This window comes from Magnolia sinica, chromosome 11 (assembly GCF_029962835.1).
Source record: "Magnolia sinica isolate HGM2019 chromosome 11, MsV1, whole genome shotgun sequence".
Lineage (NCBI taxonomy): Eukaryota > Viridiplantae > Streptophyta > Magnoliopsida > Magnoliales > Magnoliaceae > Magnolia > Magnolia sinica.
The window spans coordinates 44,392,224-44,409,725 of record NC_080583.1 but is presented as its reverse complement, the minus strand read 5'-3'; the positions used below and the strand labels follow the sequence as shown (position 1 = coordinate 44,409,725).

Sequence of the window (17,502 nt, the reverse complement as noted above, 5' to 3'; positions counted from 1 at the left end):
TTACCAAAAATCAATCAATCTGAAATCAAACGATGAATTAATGGGCATCTTCGTTTGATCACGCAAATTGGAAAGATTAACAATCCATATTGAAAAATGATGATCGAAGAGTTCCAACGTGCTTTTAGGATATCAAACGGTCTCCGAATTAGCCAATTCTGGTCCAAATTGTAACCTTGTCAAGTTACCATTCCAATGAGCTCAAAATAGTCTTAATTCAAGCATTGAAGAAAGAGTTATGTGGGTTACTATTGGACAAGGAGATTAAGGAAACATTCAGGACCGACGACTACGATCCCACTTACGGATGCCCAAATGGTCTTGGAATATGACGATTCCAGTCAGGAATGAAAGAGCACTAAAGTACCTTTCAGATGACCAAAAATCGACCCAATCCAACATCAAATGATGGAGTTATATGTGTCTTCATTGGATCACATGATTTGGAAAGATTAACAATCCATATTGAAAAATGACAATCGAAGACTTCCAACGTGCTTTTGGGATATCGAACGTTCTCTGAATTAGGCAATTCTGGTCCCATTTGGAAGCTTGACAAGTTACCATTCCAATGAGCTAGAAATAGTCTAAATTCGAACTTTGAAGAGAGAGTTAGAAGGGTTACTATCAGACAAGTAGATGAAGGAAACAATCAAGACCGACGAATGCGATCCCACTTATGGACGCCCAAGTGGTCTCGGAATACGACGATTCCAGTCAAGAATGAAAGAGGACTAAAGTACCTTTCATATTACCAAAAATTGACCCAATCTAACATCAAACGATGGAGTTATGGGCGTCTCCATTAGATCACGTGATTTGGAAAGATTAACAATCCATATTGAAAATTGACGATCGAAGAATTCCAGCGTGCTTTTAGGATATCGAACGGTCTCCGAATAAGCCAATTCTGGTCCAATTTGGAAGCCTGTCAAGTTAGCATTCTAATGAGCTCAAAATAGTCTAAATTCGACCACTGAAGAGAGAGTTATGAGGGTTACTATTGGACAAGGAGATGAAGGAAAAATTCAGGACCGACAACTGCGATCCCACTTACGGATGCCCAAATGGTCTCAGAATACAACGATTCCAGTTAGGAATGAAAGAGCATTAAAGTAACTTTTTGGTGACCAAAAATTGACCCAATCCGACATCAAACGATGGAGTTATGGGAGTCTCCGTTGGATCACGTGATTTGGAAAGATTAACAATCCATATTGTAAAGTGATGATCGAAGTGTTCCAATGTGCTTTTAGGATATCGAACGGTCTCCGTATTATCCAATTCTGGTCCAATTTGGAAGCTTGTCAAGTTACCATTCCAATGAGCTCAAAATAGTCTAAATTCGACCTCTGAAGAGCAAGTTATGAGGGTTACTATTGGACAAGGAGATGAAGGAAAAATTTAAGACCGACGACTGTGATCCCACTTACGGATGCCCAAATGGTCTAGGAATACGATGATTCCAGTCAGGAATGAAAGAGCATTAAAGTACCTTCAGATGACCAAAAATCTACCCAATCTGACATCAAACAATGGAGTTATGGGCGTCTCCGTTAGATTGCGTGATTTGGAAAGATTAACAATCCATATTAAAAAAATGACGATCGAAGATTTTCAACTTGCTTTTGGGACATCGAACGGTCTCTGAATTAGGCAATTATGGTCCCATTTGGAAGCTTGACAAGAATAATGGAACTATTACATTTCCATCAACAAAATTGGATGGCTACAAGTCAACTTCCACACATTGGGCCTTGGATTGGATGGCTACATGTTCATTTCTCACCAACAGCTCCATATCTCTTTCTACTGTATCACTCATAGCACATATGGACATCAGGGTTAAAACATCTAAAATTTCTAAGTGGGATGGGAAGTTCTTAAAAGAAACCAAAAACTAACTGATCTTAAGAAATATATGGAAAATGGGATAAGAAATAAATATTAATACCAATATGTTCAAGTACAGATTACAGATACTCACATCAGTAATTCTAGGGGCCGTGAGAGTCCCTTTACCTATTGTAGAATTAACGCAAATGAAAAAACATCCACTTTTGTGTTGTATTCCTCATTTAGGAAAACTTCTAGAGCCACATACCGGCCTGTTCATAAAACAAAAAATATATATTTTGAGGAACAATTGCAGCTAATGAAAAATTCAAACTGGCCAACTACATTGCAGATTAGATAGACTCGAAATAAATAGAACTGGATAAGTGAATGCAGGTGGGTATCAAAATCAGTACGCAGGGGATGCTAACTAACTATTTGAGTGATGCATTTGGCTTTGGCTTTTAAGCAACATTGCATATATGAAGTCTTAGACTATTGAAAGCTTCCAAATCACAGCATAGCCTAATGCTTATTTGATTCATCTCCCAAGCATCAGATCACTGTCCAATGTTATCAGATACAGAACCTCCTAAACCATTCAAACTGAGATCCTCCAGATTTGATCAACCTAAAGTTCATATCAATGACTCAAAATACATGGAACAAACATATTCAAGTATTACAAAAACTAAAGAAAGTAAGAGCTGATTTAATAAAATGGAATGAAATTCACTTTGGTAGACTTGAAAATAAATTAATGGATCTCTAATACCATATAAATCACATTTGTGGGATTTCAAGCTTCCACCTAGAACTCGAGATCCTACCTGGAGTGGATATAGCTCCTTCAGGGATGGGTTCTTAACTAAAAATCTGCTTCGGCAACAATCCCATGCTAGTTGGATTATTCTTGATCAAAGGTTGAGAAAGAAAATGCCCGATTCGTGGGCTGGATTTGTAGCTTAAGAAATGTTGTGTTGTGGCATTCAATGAGGAAAGAACTAGTCTTGAAGGTTGTAACAAATTGCATTTTCTAGTACAAAAAAAAGGCTTAAAATGATGCAGGACATGAAATTAAACATGATGTGTGAGATATCAGGCTTAAAATCACCTTAGTTCAGAAACAATTACCCAAATTCCATATCCCACATAAAAATTCCAAAAATTCAAGTAAAGGGGAATCTACGCAGGTCCAGGCCTATACAGGCTAAGACTGGACCAATAAAAATTATAAACCAAATGATGCTCAAAGGGAAATAGAAATCAACCACACATGCATAGTAAACAGTCCTTAATCTAGGGGATTCCCCAATCTCAATTTAAGGAACCCTAGGGTGAAAAAGGGGCAAATAAATTAGGGCTAATGCAAACTAAGGCTAGGTTTAGGAAATAAGAATGAAAAGAGGAAAAATAGAGAAAAACCTAACCCGGAGAAAACTCCTGTGTGCAGTGGTGGTCCAGGGCTGACGCATGTGTGCGGGTGGGATGGCCACATGTGTTATGGAAGCCCACCTCCCCAAAGTGACACCTAGGCCTTAATCGGTTAGGTGAGACCTCCAATCCCTCCAAGTTTGACGACGATCCGATGTAAGGTCGAGGCGTACTGCTCCGCCGAAAGTTCAGCCCTCCTACAGGTCCAGATTCTGGAAACTGCCTGTAGGGGGATGAATAGGTACAAAAGCTAGGAAATTTAAAGCAATAATGATAATAGAAGATGAGATATATAGATGGAAGATGGTAAGGGTGGATGGGGATAGATGTGGCTTCACACCATGTAGTTAGCCCTTCGAAAAGGGAGGGCTTCGCACCCACTTTTGAATTCTTCCACAACTCACGAAGAGAAAAGAAAAATAAAGCAGGAATTTTTTTATTAAGCTTGAATGAATGAAAAAAACTACAAGGGGTGCCTATTTATAGGGAAAACCCTATACCCTAAAAACTCTCACTATATGCGCAACTTATTACTTCACGATGAAGTAAACTAAAATAAAAACTAAACAAAGAAATCTAATGCGTTCATGATTTTTTAAATAATAACAATAAGCAAAACCTAAAATATGAAATCAATCCGACGAGTGGGCCATAATCATGAGATCCCATGATGGGCTTTTCTTGACTATCGGGTTGACCATTTTGAACCAAAACTTCATCTTCTAGCTAGGAGGCCCTCCCTAGACATCATCATCGAACCGGATCGATGGTGGGGCCCTCCTTCTGCGTAGGTACTTGCGTAGGGGGGTGGTGTGCATGCGCGTGTGCGCATGATGTCCCCATCATAAAATCTACAAATTACTATATTCTCACTCTAGCTAGCTCTGAACTTGTGTGCCTGAATTCAATCTGAGTGGGCCTCAAAAGCAGGCATGTTGTGGAGAAAATCTAAATAAAAAAATTAGAAAAAAAATAAAAAATAAAAAATCATTGAATCAATTTCAAGAATAACTCAGCCAAAATAATGAGAAGTTTACAGATTTGAAAAATATCACTCAAGCAGATGACAAACTTGACTAGTTATTTATTGACTCAACTTATCCTATAAATGAAGTCCAACAAAACCAACTCCTAAGCCTCGATCGAAAAACAGGAACAAGTGTCACAGCTAAACCAATTCCAAATCCATCTAAAAGCCTTGCCAAGAGGAGCACATAAACATTGGGAGACCAAATCATCACCAGACCACTAATGAAGTAGAGAACTGAAGAGATTATAAGCATGGGGGGCCGACCAAGCCAATCCGATATCAGCCCAGAGCAAGTTGTAATAACCGTTGCTCCAATAAGTGACATGACGACAATTAATCCGTCTATAGTAGGCTCACTTTCCAGTTTAAATTCCTTCTTATATAAAGGATAGCCCCTAAACAAAAAATAAGAAAAAATATATATATCAATCTGTGAATCTTTCTCTCTGGATTTGATTTACTCATTTTTTCCTTTTGGAAAAATTTAAAATTTAAAAAAAAAAAAAAAAGCAGCAGTAAGATTTAAATGGATTTATCCTTTAGAATGCCATTCTTAAGCCATATAGGTTTAACATTTTATTGAATATTGATGATACATTTTATTGAAAAAACAGAAACAAGATATCTATGGAAGGGGCAGAGGTTGACCCACTACAAGATTGCTCCCTCAACCACCCTTTCGCATTGCCAACTTAAATGGAATAATGAGATGAGGGAAGCAGTGGAATAAAACATTCTTATGTCCATGAGAGCCCAAGATACCTGCTATTGTAGCCTCCCATCCTTGCAACAAGTTACCAATTGAAGCATCTATTGCTACAAGCACGGCACCTTTCATCTTCTTATGATGAATGACACTCTTACTACCGGTTGACTGACTAGCCTGCAAAAGAAAATCCAAGATCAAAGGTTAAACACTCCACTCCACCAACCAAGATCCTTCGAACTGGCTGTCACTCCCACTTCAGATGACATTTTAACTCATGCTCCCACACCGCTTCCTAGCCATTCATGCTTGATAATGTTTTGAAACAGACGCTTCTCCTCAGACACACCTGAATCTGTTTCCAATTTTCGTTAAAATTTTTGTACCTATATGTTGGATAATTAATCATCACAAAATAGTTCGACCCATGGACTCACTAAAGACATAGAAATGAAGGAGACGTGGACGTTCAGGTTCTGAGAAATGAAACCTTAGACAAGATGAAATGACTATGAGAACATGAATACAGTGACCTGACAGGTAAAAGGGTAAGTTGGTTTGAACAAAATAAAGTACTTCATCAAGTTACCAAATGAACTTTCAAAGAGACTCCATTACTTGAAAGAACCATTCGTAAGGAGCTACAAGAAGCAAAGACAATCCAATGTTTCTGAATAGATGCTTTATGGAAATATCTTATGCTACTCATAGATATACGACTCTCTATGATAAAGGAGTGGGACTGTAAAGGATGAAGCACAAGAACACATGATATGGAACCAACAATCAGGATTTTGGCCATGGTGTGTCGTAATGTAACGGAGGGCATAATTGTCCCCACCATTATTGTGCATAACGACCATTACAATCATTAAACCCATGTAATGGTCCCTTTTTTCACCAAAAACCCTGAAAATGTATGGAAAATTTCTCAAAAATTTAGAGGATTCCAAATATTCATTATGATTCTGAACATATTTATGATGGTGTAACGGTCCACTCTTTAGTAAGAATGTTGTCCTAGCCTGCCTAATGATTTTATTAACCCGATAGGCTTAGATTGATCCCAAATTGGATCAAAATCCCTGCAAGTAATATAGCACTCATCCAACTAATCCAACTAATACATTCAAGATGAATAATGTCACCAATTTAGGGGACCATGCCCGAAATTCATGTAATGTGTGGCATTAATAATGTCACTGATTTAGGGGACCACACCCGAAATTCATGTAATGTTTGGCACTAATCCCACTAATGTATATCCCTATGCATTTGACATCACTCTCCCCAAGTGATTATAAGAAAATATATTAAAATTAAATTCGGATGTATAGTGTCGCCTATTTGAGGGGCCATTTAAATGCTCCCGAATCAGCCCCAAATTCATGCAAGCCATGGCGCCCATCCCACTAATGCATATCCCTCACCATTTAACATCATTTTCCCCAATAAATTATAAGAAAAATTGAAATTAAATTTGGATGAATAATATCACCGATTTGAGAGACCAATCGATGCCCCAAATTGGCCACAAATTCACGTAATCTATGACACTCATCCCACTAATGTAGTTGGCCAAAAATTATGTTTATTTTATCATCCAACTATTAGATTGATGGAGCTTTATTGGATGGTGAAGAATGAAAAATATCCAATGATCTTATTTCAAAAAATAAGTATCCAAAAATCAGTGGATGGGATCATTCAAACAATTTGATTTTGGGATTGTAACTTGGCAAGAGTGGTAGTGGGTCCCATAATTTAATTGGTAATTTGACTTAATATATGCCATGTGTATAATCTTCTAAGTGCAACTGTATCAAGCGTCATATGTTCTAAATTGCTTCCCCTAACTACTTTGACAATAGAAAGTATAGATTCGAATATAAGGATCTAAGGCTTTGATGTATTAATTTTATATTAGAGTAGATCGTCATTTAGTATTATTCCTATCAATTTATTTCTTAATCATTAAAATTTTCCTAGTGTTTGATTCTGGGGTAGAATCCTTTTGTAGATGATGCATAAAATTTGTCTATTTTAAATGATGCCCTATTATTTTCACCTAAAAAAATATTTTGTTATGAATGACTAACTAATCCAAGTAGTGTCCTTATCCTAGCCTTCGGGTAAGAGTCTAACCGTTCTTATTTGTCTTGAGCCTAATAAAAGATCAACGGTAATTACTTTGATTCCACAGCTAATCAATCCTCGTGTAAAGTGGTGTGTGATTTTGCCTATTGAAGATAGTCCAATAAAAAGTAAGTCGTGTGCACATTCATGGGACCTTAACCCATCGTCTGGGACAAACCAAAATCTGCAAAATGATCACAGGAAGGACTGAGTGATAAGAGGCAAGGCAGGATTTTTAATTCGAATCGGGGATGTAGATGGACTTTTGGTCAAGCGAACAACTTATAGACAATCAGAGTCAGTCGACCAACACCAGATGATAAGCCCCTTTAGCAAAACGAGCTGGCCTGCCCACTGATAGATCCACTTTAAAGAAAACAAAGATCCATATATTGAAGTTCGGGCTGAAGACTTTGACTGGAAATGCCATGTTGTTCATGTAATTCTGCTAGTCTAGGAATAGCTCTCATGCTTTGGGAGTCACCACAGCAAAATACAACAACCTAATCAAGAGAGCTAGAAGTCAAGGCCACCCAGAGTGCCCTATAGTGCGCCTTACTAAATTGGGGCTCTGTTTTTTAGCAGATATGACGTCCCCCTATTAGCGACAGCTGCATCGAAAATCGCTGATAGGAGAGGAGAGAAAAACAAAGCAATGCCAAGAATGGAGTCAATCCATTATTCATCAACAGACAAAGCTCTCGTTCAGTCATTAAGTATCACTAGCTTACCCCTATAAGGGCGGGATGAAGCTTGAAAAGAATGGATGGGCATAGGCTTAATAATGAACATATAATCGAAGGTTTCAGGAGTCTGCAGATGTGAGGATTTTATATAATAATAAATTAATTAATTTTAAAAAAAATCTCCTATTACACCATGTGCATCGAATAATCCATGGGGAGGGGAATCGAACTCATGTCTATGGGAAGTAAACCCACAATCAAAGTCGTTCGCCCAAACTCATGACGGGTAATCCATGAGAAGGGGAATCGAACTCTTGTCTGTGGGGAGAAAACCCACAACCAAAGCCATTCTCCTAAACTCATGTCTATGGGGAGCAAACCCACGACCAAAGCCGTTCTCCTGAACTCGTGATTGGTAACCCACGGAGAGGAGAAACGAACTCATGTCTGTGGGGAGCAAACCTAAGACCAAAGGCATTCACCCAAACTCATGATGGGTTTTGGGAATTTTTTTTTAAGACAAGGTGTCCCCGTCCCTTTAAGGCGAGATCATTCCCTGCAAATGCACGCAATCACCTACCAACCACGTGCATCGAAAAATCGACGAGGAGGAAATCAAACTTAGTCGTTAAGCGTCATAAGCATACACCTATAGGAGTGGGATCAAGCTTGAAAGGAATGAACAGGCGTAGGCTTAATAGTCAACACTGAAATTGAAGGTTAAAATTTTAGGAATATCCAAATGTGAGGATTAAAAACAAAAACTTTCCCTGATATACAGTGTGTAGAATAGAGCAACGAGTCGAGTCGGACTAAGTTAGCGTTGAAGGGCTGACCTGACTCGACCCGATTTTGAAATAGACCTGACGCGAACTCAACCCAACTCGATACCAAGTCCAGCATGCCTGACCCAATCTGAGTCCGGGTCTGGCCTGGACTAACCCAAAATGAGTCCGACCTGGTCACAGTTACCGAGTCGGGTCGAGTCAACACTGAGTCAGGTCACGTGTGGTGGGTCTCTGGATGTGAAGATTATTTTTAAAAAAAAAGTCCCCAATTACACCACGTGCATCGAGTAATCCATGAGGGGAATCGAACTCGTGTCTGTGGGGAACAAACCCACGACCAAAGTCATTCATCCAAACATATAACATTTCATCCACTAGGAGGGGAATCAAACTTATGTCAATAGGGAGCAAACCTACGACCAAAGTCATTTGCCCCAACTCATGATAGGTAATCCACGTGAAGGGGAATCACACTCGCATCTATGGGGAGCAAACCCACAACTAAAGCCATTTGCCAAAACTCATGACGGGTTATTGGGAATTTTTTTTACATATATAACGATAGGGTGTCCCCATCCCTTTAAGGCAAGACCATTCCCTATAGATGCACGCAATCACCCGCCAACCACGTGCATCAAAAAAATCTATGGAGAGGGAATCAAACTCAGTCATAGGAGTGGGATCAAGCTTGAAAGGAATGGAAAAGTATAGGCTTAATAGTGAACATTGAAATTGAAGGTTAAATTTCAAGAATATCCAGATATGAGGATTAAAAAACAAAAAAACTTTCCCTAATACATAGCGTAAAGAACAAGGCAACGAGTCGAGTTAGACCAAGTTAGGGTTAAACAGACTCGACCCGGTTTTATAATAAACCAAACCTGAACTTGACCAACTCGGTACCAAGTCCAGCATGCCTAACCCGATTTGAGTCCAAGTCGGGCCTAGTCTAACTCAGATTAAGTCCAACCCAGTCACAGTACCAAGTTGGGTCAACTCAGCACTGAGTCGGGTCAGGTGTGCCAAGTCTCCAGATGTGAGGATTATATATATATATATATATATATATATATATATATATATATATATATATATATATATATATAACTTCCTGAGTTACACCACGTGCATCAAGTAATTCACGGGGAAGGGAATCGAACTCGTGTCTATGGGGAGCAAACCGACAACCAAAGTCGTTCACCCAGACTCATAAAAGGTAATCCATGAGGAGGGGAATAAAACTCGTGTCTATGGGGAGCAAACCTACGACCAAAGTCATTCCCCCCAACTCGTGATAAGTAATCCCCAGGGAGGGGAATCACACTCACGTCTATAGGGAGCAAACCCACGACCAAAGCCATTCACCCAAACTCGTGATGAGTTTTGGAAAATGAAACCTCACATCTTTCGAAGATCTAAGGAAAATGAGAAAAAAGAATTGGGGTAGGCTCATCGTTGAGTATGTATTTGACTATCCTTCTATTGGAGGTGAATGATATTTAGCATTTAGTGAAGTTGTGTATTGTGTGTTGAGGGTGTAATTAGTTATATGTGTAAATTGTCAAACCCTACTAAGATCAAAACTATCCTAAAATAGGAAAGACCCTTGCATGAAGATTAGATTGCCTCGACCAAAGATATCATTCATAAGTGGTATATTCAAATAATTTGGTTTTTAGAGACCAAGAAGTTAATCTGTATATGGAGTTTCATTTAATTATAAAAGGTCATTACAATAAAATAAAAAAATTGTCATTTAGTTTTCACCTACTAGGAAATCTTGCTAAAAAACCATCTTTAGTTTAGATTCTTCACACTTTTTTACATTTCTTCTTTTTTTTCGTTTTGTATTTTTTGTCTAAGTAAAACTTAAAACCAACAAAAGAATTTAGTTATGGCTCATTTCAAATTGCCTTTTTTTTTTGCCTTTTTAAGAGAGCTTCATTAAAATCCCACAAAATACGCAAAAGAAAACAACCCACCTATACAATTGAAAAACATATGAGAGATTAGCAGGATTAACTGGCTTTACATAAGAAGCAAAAACCCAAAAAAAATACATTTAATTTCCCTCACAACCACATCCTATTATGAAAACATCTCCTATAAAAAAAATAATCTCCACAAAGGTTCCCCACTTTTCCCACCCCTCATAAATTCCAAGACCACAGAAGGTTCACAACAGAATTCGGATGCACCTAAGCTTGTATGGAGAGCATTAAGAAAGTAGTCCCACATCTTTTAAGCAAACATGCAATGAATGAAGAAGTGATTAATTGACTATGCATATCCCATACACATTATACATATGTTAGGAAGGATAAGGGATCTTCTTTGCAAATTATTGATCGTCAGCATGCTCTTTCTTCTCACAAGTCAAGCAAACATCGTCGCCAATGGTGGAGCTCTGTATGACCATACAAAAAAGAATAGACATAGTAAATGATCATCTTCCCCATAGTTTCTTCCCTATTAACAATTAAAGGGAATTATCATTGTACATATTATATCACCTATTGGAATTTTTGGTAAACCTCATAAATATTTTCATGTATATCTTCATACATCTTATTCATTGAAATTAACCTCCACTTAAAAACGTCCATCACAATGAACAATTAAAAGGCACAATGATGAGTTTGGATCATGAAAAGCAGCATCAATCGTATGATGAGTTTGGATCGCCGAATAAGCCGAATCATATGAATAATTTGGATCCACTAAATGGGCCAAGCAATGTTTTTTATCCATTGAAATAGGCCATGTCAAAGGTTTGGATCACTAGAAATGGGTCAAATCATATGAATTTGGATCTTATGGAAAAAGGAAACATGATTGTTTGAATTATGTTTCGAACTAAAGAGGGTCCTGCAAAATTAACGATCCAAATTACTGACAACCAACCTCAAATATTATGAATACATGGATAAACTTAACATATCCATTGGGATGAGTCATGGAAAGAGGCTTCAATCATATGATGAGTTTAGATTACTAATAACAGCACGAATCATATGATGCATTTGGATCGCTGAATGGGCCGAATCATATAACAAGTTCAAATCCATTGAAATGACCAAAACACGTCAAAGGTTTGGATCACTAGAAATGCGCCAAATCGTATGAACAGTTTGGATCATTTGTAAAGCTGAAGAGGGTCCTATAAAATTTAGGCCATGGATTGACTTAGCATATCCATTGCCATGGAGCATGAAAAGCAGCTTCAATCATATGATGACTTTGGATCATGAAAAGCAACTTCAATCATATGATGAGTGTCAATCACCGAATGAGCCGAATTATATGAACAATTTGTATCCACTGAATGGCCCAAGCATGTCAATGTTTTTTATCGATTGAAATGGCCCATGACAATGGTTTGGATCACTAGAAATGGGCCAAATCATATGAATTTAGATCATTATAAAAAGAAGCATGATTGTTTGAATCGTGTATAGAACTGAAGGGGGTCCTACAAAATTAACAATGTTGATCACTGAGAACCAACCTCAAATATTATGAATAGATGGATAAACTTAACATATCCATTGGGATGGGTCATGGAAAGAGGCTTCAATCATATGATGAGTTTAGATCAATAACAGCAGCACGAATCATATGATGCACTTGGATCGTTGAATGGGGTGAATCATATAACAAGTTCAAATCCGCCAAAATGGCCCAAGCATGTCAAAGGTTTGGATCACTAGAAATGGGTCAAATCATATGAACAGTTTGGATCATTTGTAAAGCTGAAGAGCATCCTACAAAATTTAGGGCTTGGATCAACTTAGCATATCCATTGCCATGGATCATGAAAAGCAGCTTGAATCATATGATGAGTTTGGATCATTAAAAGTAGCATCAATGGTATGATGAGTTTGGGTCGCCGAATGAGCCAAATCATATGAATAATTTGGATCCATTGAATGGCAAGAACATGTCAATGTTTTTTATCCAACAAAATGGCCCATGTCAAAGGTTTGGATCATTAGAAATGAGCCAAATCAAAATCAAATGAATTTGGATCGTTGTAAAAAAGAAACCTGAGTGTTTGAATTGTGTATCAAATCGAAGAGGGTCCTACAAAATTAACTATGTGGATCACTTCGAACTAACCTCAAATATTATGAATAGATGGATCAACTTAACATATCCATCGGGATGGGTCATGGAAAGAGGCTTCAATCATATGATGAGTTTAGATCATTAACAGCAGCACGAATCATATGATGCATTTGAATCACTGAATGGGTCGAATCATATAACAAGTTCAAACCCGGCGAAATGGCCGAAGCACGTCAAATGTTTGATCCATTGAAATGGCCCAAGCATGTTAAAGGTTTGGATCATTAGAAATGGGCCAAATCATATCAACAATTTGGATCATTTGTAAAGCTGAAGAGGGTCCTACAAAATTTAGGCAATGGATCAACTTAACATATCCATTGCCATGGATCATGATAAGTAGCTTTAATCATATGATGAGTTTAGATCATTAAAAACAGCTTTAATTGTATGATTAGTTTGAAAGCTGAATGAACCGAATCGTATGAACAATTTGGATCCAATGAATGGCCCAAGCATGTCACTGTTTTTTATCCATCGAAATGGCCCATGTCAAAGGTTTGGATCATTAGAAATGGACCAAATCATATGAATTTGGATTGTTGTAAAAAGAAACATGATTATTTGAATTGTGTATAGAACTGAAGAGGGTCCTACAAAATTAATGATGTGGATAACTGAGAACCAACCTCAAATATTTATGAATTGATAGATCAACTTAACATATCCATTGGGATGGGTCATGGAAAGAGGCTTCAATCATATGATGAGTTTAAATCACTAACAGCAGCACGAATCATATGATGCATTTGGATCGCTGAATGGGTCGAATCATATAACAAGTTCAAATCTGGTGAAATGGCCTAAGCACGTTAAAGGTTTGATCCATTGAAATGGCTCAAGCATGTCAATGGTTTGGATCACTAGAAATGGTCCAAATCATATGAACAATTTAGATCATTTGTGAAGCTCAGATGGGTCTTACAAAATTTAGCACATGGATCAACTTAGCATATCCATTGCCATGGATCATGAAAAGCAGCTTCAATCATATGATGAGTTTAGATCATGCAAAGCAGCTTCAATCGTATGATGAGTTTCGATTGCTGAATGAGCCGAATCATATGAACAATTTGGATCCACTGAATGGCCCAAGCATGTCAATATTTTTTATCCATCAAAATGGCCCATTTCAAAGGTTTGGATCACTAGAAATGGGCCAAATCATATGAATTTGGATCTTTGTAAAAAGAAACATGATTGTTTGAATTATGTGTCGAACTGAAGAGGGTCCTACAAAATTAATGATGTGGATTACTGACAACCAACCCCAAATATTATGAATTGATGGATCAACTTAACATATCCATTGGGATGGGTCATGGAAAGAGGCTTCGATTCAATCATATGTTGAGTTTAGATCACTAACAGCAGCATGAATCATATGTGCATTTGGAAAGCTGAATGGGAAGAATCATATAAGAAGTTCAAATCCGCTGAAATGGCCCACGCACGTCAAAGGTTTTGATCCATTGAAATGGCCCAAGCATGTTAAAGGTTTGGATCACTAGAAATGGGCCAAATCATATGAACAATTTGGATCATTTGTGAAGCTCAAGAGGGTCCTACAAAATTTAGCACATGGATCAACTTAGCATATCCATTGACATGGATCATGACAAGCAACTTCAAACATATGATGAGTTTGGATCATGAAAAGTAACTTCAATCATATGATGAGTGTGGATCTCTGAATGATCCAAATCATCTGAATAAATTAGATCCACTAAATGGCCCAAGCATGTCAATGTTTTTTATCCATCGAAATTGCCCATATCAAAGGTTTAGATCACTAGAAATGGGCCAAATTATATAAACTTGGATCATTGTAAAAAGAAACCTGACTGTTTGAATTGTGCATCGAACTAAAGAGGGTCCTTAAGTATGAATTTGACTATTCTTCTATTGGAGGTGAATGATATTCGGCATTTAGTGAAGTCGTGTATTGTGTGCTTAGGGTTTAATTAGCTATATGTATAAACTGTCAAACCCTACTAAGGTCAAGAGTATCCTAAAATGGAAAAGATTTAGCATGAAGATTGAAATCCCATAGCACATCTTACGAATTCAGGAGACGGTGAAAACCAGGGAATAGACCGAGCCTAAGAGGAGCCACCAAGAGGTACTGCTTTCTAGTCCACATGAAATACGAATTTTAGTGCTAGCGGAAAAATATATATAACTGGAGGACTAATGTGTTATTCCAATGTTGATGCCTAAACAGATACGTTACAACCAATGACACAGCCCAAGATCGACATTCGTGGGCGAGAACAATGTTTGAGATGAACATGAACTAGCCCAAGAAATACCTTTTTCTTTTTCTTTTTTTACCAACCATTTCTTTTTCTTTTGCTGTTATTTTTTTCCTATAATTGACACAACTTCTGTTAATGAAAATGAAGGGACTAGAAATGAAAAATTAAGGTAAAGGTAACATACCTTCCATTGTTGGTGTGTCAGTAACCACACTAGCTTTCCTCGAAACATGATAAAAATATCAACATATGCCTTGTACCAACATTTTTAGTTTTGCTAACAATGAAATTTGATCTGCATTTCCAGGTTTTGCAAGAAATTCAACAAATTATCATTTTCTACATCTCTTTCCACTATAACCAGCCCTGAAAATAAATGAGACTCACCTACCTTGTTGGAGTCTCACCTGTCCAGAAACACCATATTGTTTCTCCCTTGTCACTTCTAATAACACGAACTACCCTTTTCTTCCATGTGTTGTCGATGTTCAAGCTCTTTCCATACGGATGCCAGAGTACCACAAAACCCATTTTCACTAAATTCAATCAACTGATAAAAAATTATTGATCACATCTCTCACTCACTTCTAATGATACTCCATTGTCACTGAATTTCTTATTCCTTTCCTTCTAGATCCACTGGATTATGTCAAATGAAAGCATCCTCAAAATTCTCCCTACTTGATTAAACAACCATTTCATCCACCCACCTAAGACCAAGGCCACTTTTTTGGAGAACCCAACAAATTAAAAAGCACTTGAAGAAGTTCTATATCCCTAGGCATTCTACAGACAAGATATAGGTGATTGAATCAGCACAAACATATGTGATTGGTTTACATCAATGAAAATCAACCCACATATACCATCAATTGGATTACTAAACATCAGCCTTGAATATAACTTGGCTTTTAATCAATGAAATGGCCCGAAGCATATGAAGGGTATGGGTCAGTAAACATAGGCCAAATCATATGAATGCCTAGGAAGACTAAATAGGGCTCAATCAAACGAATGGTTTGGATCAATGAAATTCAACCCAAATATATATATATATATATATATATATATATATATATATATATATATATATATATATATATATATATATATATATAATGATTGGTTTAGATCATTGAAAATCAACCCAAATATATCATCAATTGGATGGATAACTACATGGGAGGCAAGTAACAAAGCAGGGTTAGATAAGCATTCAAATATCACTTCGCTAGGACCAATGAAAATTACCCAAATCATATGAAGAGCTTAGATCTCTAAATATAAGCCTAATCATGTGAATGGCTTGAAACATCAAATAGAGGCCTGATCATATGAAGATATACACAAATGAAAATCAGCCCAATCATACCAACAAGATCGAATAGGGCTCTTCATGAAAAAATAACAGGAAAAAAAAAATGTTAAAAATCCAGTTTTCCCAAATTTTTTGGCGATTAGATTCCTAAGAGGACTTGGAAGTTGATTGGGAAAAAAAAGATGAATTTGTTGGGGAAATCGAGATTAGAGCGAATACTAACCAGAACCCAATTAGTGAGTTTTTTGGTAATTTAAAGTGTTTTTTCCTTGTTTAAGTGGTTTAAAATCAATGGAACCAAGTTACTTATCCATGATTTTGTATCAATACATTATAATTTTTACTTCCTTATTGGCTTTAGAATGTATTAGTCGTGTTTACACACTTATCTTATATGATTTGATGATATGAACTCATTTTGGATATAATTGCATCACTTTTCTACAATGTTGTCAAATTGCATAAGTGATCACGTGCAACAGTAGGAAGTTGTGCGCATATGCGATGGCATAATGCATATGTGATCGCACAACCCAAAAAAAAAAATTTGAAAAACATCAAAAAATTTTAGGAAAAATAGAAAATTTATGAAAAAATATTTAGAGATGTTACAAGTGTAGGGAATTTTTTTTTTCAATCTTATTACCAATTGTATAGCCCACATCCTTTTTCATTAATAGAAACAAGTGGGTCTCTTCTAGGGAAATGGTGGTGGACAATCAATATTAAGGCCTTATGGATGGAACTTCTTATTACTAAATATGTCAAACAAAGAAATGGTTGGCATATCAATAAAGCAAATACGAGATGTGGTTCAAACATGTGGTCTATGACATAAGTCAATCCTATGCAACTACTTAGACCTGTAACAAGATCGAGAGAAATAGAAAGAGGCAAAATCAACCATCAAATTCTATATTTATAATCAATTACGGGTCCGAGTCTTTAAGAACTAGACCCGGACTCAAAAGGACTCGAGAACTCATGAGACCATACCCAATTAACTAGGGATGGAACCGTATAATTCAAACACATTTAATATTCAGGAAAAAAAAAACATCTCCTAAGCCATATGGCATTGTCACGTGTATCTCAAGCAACTTGTTTAGGATGTTCTTCTCATACTTGTCTCGTTGTATGGTAACATAACCTGAATTTTAAATAGGTCCAATTTATTAGGCC

At 37.0% G+C, this 17,502-nt stretch overlaps 1 long non-coding RNA gene across 2 annotated transcripts; it reads right to left on the bottom strand.

Annotated features, from left to right (window-relative positions):
• Positions 1 to 1,689: 1,689 nt before the first annotated feature.
• On the bottom strand, positions 1,690 to 2,741 carry LOC131218355 (uncharacterized). Of its 2 annotated transcripts, none has more exons than XR_009157666.1 (3): positions 2,667 to 2,741; positions 2,023 to 2,108; positions 1,690 to 1,812 (listed from the first exon to the last, which is right to left on the bottom strand). It is a non-coding gene; the product is annotated as an uncharacterized LOC131218355 (long non-coding RNA). The 2 variants fall into 2 exon arrangements; XR_009157667.1 differs by having other exon boundaries at positions 1,729 to 1,812; positions 1,988 to 2,108.
• Between the last annotated feature and the right edge of the window lie 14,761 nt (positions 2,742 to 17,502).